The sequence below is a fragment of the Cricetulus griseus genome, chromosome 10, assembly GCF_003668045.3.
Source record: "Cricetulus griseus strain 17A/GY chromosome 10, alternate assembly CriGri-PICRH-1.0, whole genome shotgun sequence".
NCBI lineage: Eukaryota > Metazoa > Chordata > Mammalia > Rodentia > Cricetidae > Cricetulus > Cricetulus griseus.
In genome coordinates, this window is record NC_048603.1 from 32,198,494 (window position 1) to 32,211,542 (window position 13,049).

The window sequence follows — 13,049 nt, forward strand, 5'->3', positions numbered from 1 at the left end:
GCTTGTCCACCTCGGCAATGGACAGAAAAAAAGGAAGCCAGGAAGTTCACCAAAGTGAATAGAGAGGAACTGACGCTGAGGTCCTTGGCCAAGTTTCTGTCAGGGACCAAGTCGTTTCTGAGGCTGTAGAGATGGGAGGGACGCAGGCAGCAAAGCGGATAGGAAACACCTTCAGAAATTCCACACACCAAGGCAGCAAAGAATGAGTTGCTCCAGACCAGACCCTGCTCGTGGAGGACAAAGCCAGAGGGTGAATGGTGGTGGTGGTGGGGGGGGAGTGAGGTGATCTACATGGCTAGAGATAGCCAGCATGACAGTAGGACAGCCAAGGATGCACCCAAGTCCTGGCCAGGCAAAGAGGATGCAGATTGCAAATGGTAATCACTACAGCCTATTTAAAGGCTGGAAATGTGGAAATGTCCTCCCACTTAGACCAAACTCTTTCATTAAATCACAAGCTGGACAGCGTTGCTACCTCCCCCCTTCCCAAGGGTGCCTATTAGTTATCTTTTCTTTCCTGTTGAATCCACTAATACTCTCCAACTCTGTTTCTCTAGAGAAACAGGACTTGATACCAAGCCCTCTCGGCAAAAGAAACATAATTTGAATAGCCTCAAACTAAAATCTTTTCTTGGTTATCTACCGGGTGGGAACCCCAAATTTTTGCACCCACAAATATATTCATCCTTCAACACACACTATACATCTGCCATGCTGCCTGGATTGTCCAAAGGAAGCCACTAGTTAATTCATATACCATCTGGGGGACTTGGCCCTCGGGCACAGAGTTCTTCACTGATAGGCCCCATGTGCAGCACACTTTCATGGTAACCAGACTTGCATCTGTGTGCCCATGCTTTACCCCAGCATTGTTTCATGAGATTGAATCTACAAGCCGGGCAGTGGTGGCACACACCTTTAATCCCAGCACTTGGGAGGCAGAGGCAGGCGGATCTCTGTGTGTTCGAGGCTAGCCTGTTGTACACAGTGAGTTCTGGGACAGGCTCCAGGGAATACAGAGAAACCCTGTCTTGAAAAACCAAAAAAGAAAAAAAGGAGAGAGAGAAAGAGAAGCTCCAAGATGCAGTTAGGCCTTGACTCTGAACCTCCAACAGTTGTTTTGAAGAACTTTCAGTAAAACAGTGGTACTTATAACGATGATGCTAACAATAACGTGTGTCATTTCAATGCTTGGGAGGCAGAGCCAGGGAGACTAAGTTTGTGGTTGTCTTAGGCTACCAAACGAGACCAGGTCCTAACATCCATTTCCCCTTCCACCTGCCTGCTGGGGGAAAAAACGAAGGAGGAAAGAAAGCAAAAGAAAGAGTTCATAAAAAAAAGAGAGAGAGTTCATGAGAAAACAGAGAACACCCCTTACCCCTCCACCCCCACTTCTTCCTGCCACATAGTGGGACTGGGAATAACTAAAGGTCTCAGGCTCTGGGTAACTCCCTCCACTGGCCTGGGAAAGAACTCAGGAGTACAGTCTTATGGGGAAGAGTAAGAAGTTTGATGTTAGTGATATTATTTTGAATGTGAAATATCTCCCACAGGCTCGTGTGTTTGAACACTTGGTGCTGAACTTACAGCACTATTTCAGAAAGTTTGGGTACCTTTAGAAATGGAGGGTAGCCAACAAAAATGGGTAGCTGAGGACTGTGAGTGCGACTTGTGGGTTATAGGCTTGCCCTTCTTGAAGCTGTAACTCTCTACATCTTGGTCAACACCATGTAACCAGCAGCCACCTGTGTGTTGTTGCTGACGTGGATTGAGCCCTTTGCCATGCTTTCCCATCCCAACAGTCTGCCTTCTGCAACTGTGAACCGAAGTAAACCCTTCGTCCCATAAGTTGCCTTTGGTCAAGTATTTCATCACAGCAGTAAGAAGAGATATAGTGTTAGCTAGGTACTTAGACTTATAGATGACAACTTGGCCATATTCCATGGGCTCATATCCGCCACTCACTGAACTACTTTGGGAGATTCAATGTACTTCCTGTGTCTGAGGCCTCTCACCTGGCTAGTGAGGGTAAGAACACAACCAACCTCCAAGGGCTGCCGGGAGAATTAAACGAAACAGCATGAGATAGTCTGGGTATATGGAAGCTGACAAAGAATAGTAAGTGCTAACCGTTATCACTGGCTTAATGATGTTAGCTTCCTTAAAGAGGAAGATGTAAATTCTGGCTTTTAAGGGGATTTGGGAGATTGAGTCCAGGGACTGCAGTATGCTAACAAGCATGTGTTCTGTGAAGCTGCATCCCAGCCCTTGAGTAGCTCTAAAAATCAATGTTTTCCTACCCAGACAGAATCGATGGGTACACAATTATACTTTAGAGCTACTCGTGTCGACTCTACTCCCCAGCTTATTACAGAGCTGACGTGGGGTTGGCGCAGTTCGCTCCTGGTCCCCATCTCCAGGAAGACTGATAAACAGCACCTAGGCGAGCCTGGCAAGGGAAAGGAGATCGTGACCTTCAGAGGCAGAAATGCAGGTTTGGCCGGTCTAGCTGTCAATCAGGGATTAGCATATGAACGGAGGGGATGGCTGGGCCTACAGAAGTGTGGTTTCCCAAGGACAGTGGGTTTGCTGCGCTTTAAGGAAACATCAAGGTGAATTTGAATGTGTGGCGGCACACTTAGCTAACCGGCCTCAAGACTCACTGTGACTTAGTCCCCGTGTCCCTTCCACTCTTCAATATTCATCTGCTATTAAAGCATTTGAATTTTCCAGCCTTCTAAGAACAGCACTCGCCTATGGCCAAGGCCACCCGGATTTCTAAACCAATGTCCTCTGCAGACCATTTTTTTTTTTTTTTTGCTTGAAAATCAATCTATATCTTTTTAATTTAAATTAGAATCAAGCTTCATTTACATGTCAATCCCAGTGGCCTCACCCTCCTGCCCTCCCCTGCCCCCCAGCACCCCCCTTTCCCATGCCCTTTCTGCTCTCTAGGGAGGGTGAAGTCTTCCATGGGGGATCATCAACATCTGTCATATCATTTGGACCAGAGCCTAGACCCTTTCCATGTGTCTAGGCTGAGAGAGTATCCCTCTATGTGGAATGGGTTCCCAAAGTCCATTCCTATACTACGGATAAATACTGATTCAGTACCAGAGGCCCCATAGATTGCCCAGGCCTCCTCACTGACACCCACGTTCAGAGGGCCTGGTTTGGTCCTATGTTGGTTTCTCAAGTATCAGTCTGGGGTCCATGAGCTCTCCCTTGTTCAGGTCAGCTGTTTCTGTGGGTTTCTCGAGTCTTGTCTTGACCACTCCTCCCTCTCTGCAACTGGGTTCCAGGGTTCAGCTCAGTGTTTAGCTGTGGGTGTCTGCTTCTGCTTCCATCAGCTACTAGATGAAGGCTCTAGGATGGCATATAAGGTGGTCATCAATCTCATTATCAGGGGAGGGCATTTAAGGCAGCCTCTCCACTATTGCTTAGATTGTTAGTTGGGCTCAACCTTATAGATCTTTGGACATTTCCCTAGTGCCTGATTTCTCTTTAAGCCTATAATGGCTCTATTATAGTATCTCTTTTCTTGCTCTCCTCTATTCTTCCCCTGACTTGATCTTCCTGCTCTCTCTTGTCTCCTCTGCCCTCCTCTTCTCTCCTTCTCTTTCTCTGCAGACTTTTGTCACATGGAGCAGACATCCTTTCCCTAACCTCCCCAGTGCCCCAGCGAGTGTGCAGACTGGAGTTGGTCAAGGGATGCAGCTCCATTGTTCTTTGCCTTCTCCTTGCTTCTCAGTCTTCAAACTGGGAAGACAAATTATTTGCTTCTTTCCACAGTTCTGCGGTTGGACTTGTCCTAAGTAAACAGTGTGGTGACACATGACACCAAGCTCTTAGGTGTCTTCTGATTCACTGGGCAAAAGAGCCCCAGATTCATATGCTTGGGAGTAACTTCTAGGTTTTTTTCTTGGGGGGAGGGCGGTGAGACAGGGCTTCTCTTCGTAGCCCTGGCCATTCTGGAACTCACTTTGTAGATCAGGGTAGCCTTGAACTCAGAGACCCACCTGCCTCTGCCTCCTGAGTGCTGGGATTAAAGGTATGTGCCACCACAACCAGCAAAACTTCCAGATTTTAAGACTCTTGTGCTTACATATTTTTGAGGCCATCAATCTCTGTTTAGGGTTTTTTGTTTGTTTGTTTGGTTTGGGTTTTATTTTGTTAGGTTTTTGTTTTTGGGGACAAGGTCTCGCTGTGTGGTTCAGACTAGACTCAAAGTGACAGCTTCCTGTCTCAGTCTTCTGAGTATTAATGTCACAGATGAGTGCCACCACACTCAGCTTAGTGATGCTACTTAAAGTTATGTTTTACCAATGAACACTCCTCCCCATGAGTAAGCATCTCACATCCAAGGAGGAGAACAGTGAGGAGTGAGTCTTGAGCTTTGGCCCCCTGTAACCCAGTGAAGCTTCACTCTTTGGATTTGTAATTCCGAGACTATATCCTTGGGGAATGCTCTGTGAGTGCGACTTGTGGGTTATAGGCTTGCCCTTCTTGAAGCTGTAACTCTCTACATCTTGGTCAACACCAAAAATTATGTTTTACATTTACATGGTGTGTGTGTGTGTGTGTGTGTGTGTGTGTGTGTGTGTGTGTGTGTGATGTGGTAGAGTGTGTGTGTGGTATGTGTGTATGTGTGTGTGTATATGTGTGTATGTGTGTGTGATGTGGTGTGTGTGTGTGTGTGCATGTGTGTGATGTGGTATGTGTGTGTGTATGTGTGTGTGCGTGTGTGTGTGTGTGTGTGTGTGTGCCTCTGGAACAGAGCAGAACCAGGAGCTTGTGGCAACCCCCTCTCTCCAATACTTTTCTTTGGATTCCTCTCTTTCCTTCCTGCTCCCTAAGCCCCACTTAAAGCTGAAGGTGCCTCAAGTCTTGACAGATCTACCAGTAGATGATAAGGGCTAAGCTCAGTGAGGAAGAACCTGTTCCGTCCTCCCTGCCACTATCACCATCATTCATCTGTCTGAGAGGTGCTTGTCGCTAACACAATCAGTCTTGGGGGCCTTGAGTGTTTCCAGAAGAGAATTCATCCAATAGATAAAAGGATACAGAAGCCCGGGGCATCTGCGCACGCAGATTGTAGCACTGGCAGGGGGTGGGGTGATGTCATGAGGGGGTGGGGTGTCACTCCAGGGAAGACCACACTGTGTGTGAAGCCCTGGGTTCGCTCTCTAATATCTCCCCATCCAGAGAAGAAAGGACTGCAAAGGGCACCCACAGCATGGATTTTAATGGTGTGTGTGTGTGTGTGTGTGTGTGTGTGTGTGTGTGTGTGTGTGTGTGTGTGTGTGTGTGTGTGTGTGTGTGTGTGTGTGTGTGTGTGTGTGTGCGCGTTGGGAAGAAGTATACCTGCTACGGCCATGAGTAGGATAACTTGCTTGAGTCAGTTTTCTCCTTCCACCGTGCGGATCAAATACAGACTTGGCAGCAGGTCCCTTTAACCACTGAGCCATCTTGCAGGTCCAGATGCCACTTTTAAGTTTCTATGCTCATACATCATACACTTGAATTGCTTAAGCACTGAGAGTTTAGAAATGTCTTGTTGTTTTTGTTTGTTTGTTTGCTTTGGTTTTTGTTTTGCTTTATTTTTTGTTTTTTTTTTTTGTTTGTTTTTTTTTTGAGACAGGGTTTCTCTCTGTTATTCTGGCTGTCTTGGAACTGACTCTGTAGACCAGGCTGGCCTCCAACTCACAGAGACCCTCTTGCCTCGCCCTCCCGAGGGCTGGGATTAAAGCTGTGTGCGGCCACTGCTCATCGAAATGTCTTCTGTTTTAAAACCTATGTTTAGCTGTATGTCCCTATTTTAAGAATTTCCGTTATTAAGCAGATGGTGATGTGTGCAATCAAATAAGCACCTTGTGTTTCTGACTTCTTGAGCTAATAATTGTTGGGAGAGCTAATGCTTAGCTGCACCCCTGGTCTCTGCCTATTAGTTGCTAGAAGCAACCAACTGTCATAACCAAATCCTTCATAAATGTTAGCAAACGTCCCTGCCAGTGAGCTCTGTTCCTCATAGGGAAACGTGGGCTTTGAATTTATCAATGATTTCTTCCTACAAAACAATAAAGAGAAGCAGGGCAGTGGTGGTGCACACCTTTAATCCCAGCACAGGGTAGGGGGGCCAACCAACCAACCAACAAAAACAAAAACCCCACACAAAAACCCCACATGCATGCACGGGCACACACACACACACACACACACACACACACACACACACACACCACCACCACCACCACCACCACCACCACAAGAACAACAAAGGGAAGCACATAGGAAAACAAACCCACTGAAGGAAGGTAGAGGTCTCCCTTGTCATCACACTTCATTGATGTTACCTGGTTGATATTTATCTGACAAACTAGAACAAAAGCTCCATGAAGGTCCTGTGTCCCTGTTTGGTGCTGTGTCTAAGGGACGCAGATGCTCCATGAAAACAGAACACTAAATGTATTAGCTACTAGTGTTGTCGCTCTCACCAAACTACCTGACCAAAACACATCTTCATGGAGGCCTTCATTTTGCTTCTGTTTTGAGGGGATGCTGTCCATCATAGCAAGGAAGACACGACAATGAGAGCATAAAGTTTCTGTTCGCATTAGGTCCCATGTCAGGAAGCAGAGAGGGGGAGGAGGGAGGGAGAGAGGGAGAGAGAGAGTGAAAGAGGAATGCTTGTACTCTGCTCCTGTTTTTCTTTTTATTCACTCCTGAACACCAACCCCCAAAATAGTGTCACCACATTTAGGTTGAGTCTTCCTCTGTTAATCTATTGTGGGAACACCCATACAGATCCATTAAGAGATTTGTCTCCTAGGTGCGTCTAAATCCTGTTAAGCTGACAGTGAAGGTTAGCCATCACATTAAATAAATAATTTCATTCCTATACTCTCTATTTTTCAACTAATTTTTCCCCTCCATCTCTAAAATAAAACCTATTCTCTCAGTGGCCTATTGCTGTAAAGTAAGAGGGCTCCATCCCTTTACAAATCCTTAGACGGAGGTCTGAAAGGACAACATTGCATCCCTATTTCTCAGGTCACCCACAGGGACCTGAGAGCCAACATGGAGACCTCTTTTAGGTCAGTCTGGTGGAAAAGCAGAATCTAGATAGCTTCAAAATTCATTTAGACAGGTAAGGGGCAGGTCCAGCGCTGGTACTGGGGTGTGGGAAGGCCAGTGCACAGACAACAGAACCTACGTAGGTGTCTCCAGGCCCCTCCTGTTGCTCAGGGTTGTGGGTTGCTCTTCAGGAACACAGATGCCTGGATAATGACACTTTTGTGTCCTGGGTCACTCTGCCCTTGTTATTTCTCATAGGAGCCATTGGTTCCATGAGTCTGAAAAATGTCTGTGCCCCTGGATTATCCATATTCTTAGCTAGCAACCCTGCCTATATACCAGCAACCACCATTCTGTTTCCTTTTCATCTCTGTTTTGGATGCTAGCCAGCAAATAGGAAACAGCCTTTTCTCTTTTTTGGTTTTTCGAGACAGGGTTTCTCTGTGGCTTTGAAGGCTGTCCTGGAACTCACTCTGTAGACCAGGCTGGCCTCAAACTCACAAATATCCCCTGCCTCTGCCTCTGCCTCCCGAGTGCTGGGACTAAAGGCGTGTGCCACAAACGCCCAGCTGGAAACAGGCTTTTCTAACAATGTTATCAAGAAAACATCTTATATTTGTAGCATGTTATTGAAAGACCCCCAGGCCCCTAAGGGGCACAGGGTCCTGAGGAGCCCCCGAGACTCAGAAACCAGACCAAGAGCTGCAAGAGCAAGAGGGTTTATTGAACGAATGCGCATCCGGGTGTCAGCAATATCGGGGAAGCTGCACACCCCAGCATGGGGTGCAAGCTCCTTAGATAGGAAAAAACCGCAGATCAGCATACAGGCAAGGGGCACAAAGTGATTGATTACAAAGTATGATCTCATGTTAGAGTGGTCACCCAGGTGTGACCTGCTTTTCTACAAAGGAAAAGCCACAGAACGTACCCTGGAAAGTCCTTGATTGTCTGTTGGCCAGCCAGGTGTGACCCAAAGAGGGTTGTCTTGGTGATTGCCTCCATCTAAACCATAGGATGTGCCCGGGGTTGGGGCCACCTTCCTTGTAACGGGCCAAGGCCTGAGGGAAACTTTTTCTCTCTGTGAACTAAAATCTTTCAAAACTTTTTCTCTCTGTGAACTAAAATCTTTCATTATCATCTGAGTCAACTCTTGGGATTCTTACTGGCATCCATCCCAAACTACCACCTGCCTTTTCTAAGTGCAACAGTTGGACCCGCTGTGTACCCTTAGATTTCTCTTCCCTTGTCCAACTTACCTTCCTCCGCAGGAGCCCGTGGCTTTGTTGCTGTGGAACAAATCTCGTTTCACCTCCCTTTTCCAGCAACTTTGATGAATGTATGCATCACCTGTATACTCCCCTGAATGCACTCTTTATTATGAGTAAGTGCATTTCTTTGTCTTTGAACAACAAGCTCTTTTTTCCCATCTTAACCGAAGGTGGTTTTTGTAAGAGTTCCTGACAACCTTGGCAAACTGACTAAGAGTGCTTCAGGAAGCCCAGAATGGCAGCACATGCCTATCTGTCACTCCAGTGCTCAGGACACAGAGGCGAGGGGATCATTGCAGCTGTAAAGCTAGCCATAGTGAGTTTCAAGAGGGCACAGGGAAACACGATGTAAAACAAAAACGAAAAGACAAAGCGCAAGCACTCGAACTCTCCACATCTCCAATAAACATATGAAAATATGCTTTGTGAAGCCGGGTGGTGGTGGCGCACACCTTTAATCCCAGCACTTGGGAGGCAGAGGCAGGCAGATCTCTGTGAGTTCGAAGCCAGCCTGGTCTGCAAGAGCTAGTTCCAGGACAGCCTCCAAAGCCACAGAGAAACCCTGTCTCGAAAAACCAAAAATAAATAAATAAATAAATGAAATTTTAGAAAAATGTGCTTTGTGTCGATGAAGACAGGAAAATGTAAATTCAAACCACAATATAGAACCATTACACATTTGCCACAGTGACTGAGATTCAAAAAACTGATAAAAAGCAAATGCCAGTCTTAATGCTGATACTACAGTACAAATGAGGGCAACCACTTTGTGAAAACTGGTAGTGCTGTTCCTAGTAGAACTAAAATATGTGCACATCCTATGGGGAGGATGCTAATGAGCAGCCAAAGACGTTTCCTAGAATATTCACTGTGGTATCTTTCGTCATTGCTTCAAACAGGGCCTACTCAAATATTTGTCAACAGACACATAAAACAACAAACTGAACTGGTGGTAGTGGCACCTTCCTTTAATCCCAACACCTTTGGGGACATAAGCAGGTGGATCTCTGTGAGTCTGAAAATTGCCTGGTTTACATGGAGATTTCCAGGACAGTCGGGGCTACATAGAGAGACCCTATCTTGAGCAAAAAAAAAAAAATGGGCTTAGATTCTCAGAAGGGCAAACCTTGTCTCAGTGGGGGTGGGTTGCACAGAACCCCTGGTAACAGCATATGCAAGCCCCGGAAGCAAAACGTTAAGCAACAACATTAGAAGTAAGAATATTGGTTCGTCTTGATTATGAGGAAATAGTGTTTCTTGATATGCTGCTGGTTGTTATGTAAGGGTGGTGTTCATTTTGTAAAAACTCATTAAGTTGTACAATTGTAAACAATGCATTTTTTCAGTGTTTGTGTTGTGTGGCATCAAGGGTCAGGGTGCCTGGAAGCAGGCTTAGTTGGCCTTCTGGGCACATGTTTATTGCAACAACTGCTCTTGAGAGTAGCCCAGAGAGGAGGAAGTTTTGAATAGACAGATGAGGCAAATGAGCTATATGACAAAGGCCTCAGACCACGGTCCCAGGAATTGGGATTTACACATTCTCTCTCTCTCTCTCTCTCTCTCTCTCTCTCTCTCTCTCTCTCTCTCTCTCTGCCTCTGTCTCTGCCTCTCCCTCTCTCCCTCTCTCTCTCTCTCTCTCTCTCTCTCTCTCTCTCTCTCTCTCTCTCTCTCTCTCTGTTTTTTTGTTTTGTTTTGAGATGGGGTTTCTTTGTGTAGCCCTGGCTGTCCTGGAACTCTCTCTGTAGACCAGGCTGGCCTTGAACTCACAGAGATCCACCTGCCTCAGCCTCCCGAATGCTGGGATTAAAGGTATGCACCACCACATCCCAGCTCATTCTCTTTTAAGCAAGAAAGTCTCTTTGATTCTTTGCAATTTCTGTCAAATTAATCAGCTCATTGTTTTAAGTGTGGAGGCCTGTGGGGAAGGAAGACTGTCCTTGGATGTGGTGTTTCTCTTCAGCCTAGGACCCAGTGTAGAGCCACAGGTACACAGGAAATGGATCTCTGCTTCGACATGAAGTCTAAGAACAAAGATTCTGACTTGAATTGTGAAGAGGGAAGCATTAGAAAGAACAAAGGAACAAGACAGGACATGCAGTATGCATTTCTCTTGTTTCCCTAAGATAGGCAGGAGCACCTTGGGACATCCTGGTAGCAAGTTACCACAAATCAAACCTGAACAGTTATGTTTAGAAACATTTCTGTGGTTGGCTCAACCCAACCTGATCAACTTTTCCTAGTAGAAGCCCATTGTGTAAGCTATCGCATAAACTCTGGAACCCCAAAGAATGATTAATGCTTTTAGCTTTCATATTTCCAGAGTGGGGCCTGCCGGGGACAGTTCTCTTGTTCAGTGCTGGGGAAGGATATGGCTTATCTGCGCCAACAAGACTTGGGCTGAGGTAGTTGGCTGTTTTTTAGAGTTAAGGTTGTCGTTCTCTGGAAGGCACAGCCATGGTGGAGGTTGAGCGACTGTCTTTGGCAAACACAGCTCTCCCAGTAGAAGAAAGGGGGCCTATTGCAAAATCACAAGCTCCAGATCTCCCTGTCCTCTGCCCCCGGACTGAACTGCCTCCTGTTACGGCAGAGGTTTCACCCTCTCTCAGCAACCACACTTTTTCTCTTTATTCCTTTCTCTTGCCTGGGAAGGGAGGGCTGCGTGCATGCTGGGACAGGGTTGGGGTGGGGGCACAGGACGGGGACTGCTCGGAAAGAAGCAGATGGCATGGGGTGGAGAGTAATATCTCTGTCCATTTCAGGTTCCATCATAAATGCTGAGCACTCCAACATTGCCTCTGGAACAGAGCAGAACCAGGAGCTTGTGGCAACCCCCTCTCTCCAATACTTTTCTTTGGATTCCTCTCTTTCCTTCCTGCTCCCTAAGCCCCACTTAAAGCTGAAGGTGCCTCAAGTCTTGACAGATCTACCAGTAGATGATAAGGGCTAAGCTCAGTGAGGAAGAACCTGTTCCGTCCTCCCTGCCACTATCACCATCATTCATCTGTCTGAGAGGTGCTTGTCGCTAACACAATCAGTCTTGGGGGCCTTGAGTGTTTCCAGAAGAGAATTCATCCAATAGATAAAAGGATACAGAAGCCCGGGGCATCTGCGCACGCAGATTGTAGCACTGGCAGGGGGTGGGGTGATGTCATGAGGGGGTGGGGTGTCACTCCAGGGAAGACCACACTGTGTGTGAAGCCCTGGGTTCGCTCTCTAATATCTCCCCATCCAGAGAAGAAAGGACTGCAAAGGGCACCCACAGCATGGATTTTACACCTTTCCCGGACAGTCCCACCGCGCTCCGTGGAACAGTTCACAGTTCCCACACTGCCTGTGGATTTTCGGCAGGCACTTTCTAAAACAGCTGTGTCAGTGGACAGGTATGGTTTGGCTTCCCAGAACTGTCTTCCTCTTTGGGAAAATGCTGCTTCAGGCTATTGGCACTATTTGTCCACAGTATTCACACACCTTCAACACAAGAAGAACATACAAATGACCTAAGATGAGCCAGTGGTAGAACTCCACCCTTTGATGACAGAGATTGCTCCAGTAAAGCTCAGGGTGTAGGCCAGACTCCGAGACAGGGACAAGGTATTTCACACCAGTGCTGATGTCACAGCATCTCTCCTTTACAATGAGTAAGAGGAAAGAATCTGAGCCTTCTCCAGATGTGTTGTGTATGCCTTATCTAAGTGAAACCACCTCAAGATACATAGAAGGGAGGAGAGGGAGAGAGAAAATATTTTTAAAGTGTACTGTGGGAGCTGCAGAAATATCTCAGCAGTTAAGAGCACCGCTCTTTTGGAAGATGTGGGTTCATTCCTAGCGCCCTCATGGTAACTCACAAGGATGGATAACTTCAGTTCCAGACAATTGGAACGAACACTCACTCTACTGACCTCTGCGGTTACCAGGCATGCATGTGGTACACGGACACACATGGAAGCCAAACACTCATAAAGTACATAAAAATCCAACTTTTTAAAAAGTGTATGTGTTGCCAGGTGGTGGTGGCACACGCCTTTAATCTCAGCAGAGGCAGGCCGATCTCTGTGAATTCGAGGCCAGCCTGGTCTACTGAGCTAGTTCCAGAACAGCCTCCAAAGCTACAGAGAAACCCTGTCTCAAGAAGAAGAAGAAGAAGAAGAAGAAGAAGAAGAAGAAGAAGAAGAAGAAGAAGAAGAAGAAGAAGAAGAAGAAGAAGAAGAAGAAGAGTTTATGTGTTTCAGGTACATGTGTACACACGTGTTTGTCTATGGAGTACACACATATAAATGTGGGTACAAGCACACAAATCTGAGTGTGGATTCTGGAGGTAAACATCTGGTTTTTCTCTCAATTGTTCTGCACCTTACTTTCCAGAAGGGGCTTCCTACTGAACCTGGAGGTCTCCAAGTCAGCTGGACTAGCGAACTCTAAGAGTCGGCTTGTCCCTGGTCCTCACTGCAGATACACTGAGTTACAGATACAAGTCACAGCCACATCTGGCTCTTTAAAGGGGTGCCCAGGATCCAACTTCAGGTCTTTATCCAGGCAAGTACTTTCAGGACTGGTCATCTCCGCCTCGGTCTTCTGTAGGTTTTGTTCGTTTGTTTTGTTTTGTTTTCCTTTTATCAAGTGTTAAAGGTGACTTATTTATTTATTTGGCAGTGCATGGTGATAAAATCCAGGGTTCCAGGGGTTATGTTTGACTGAGCTTCAGCCCCG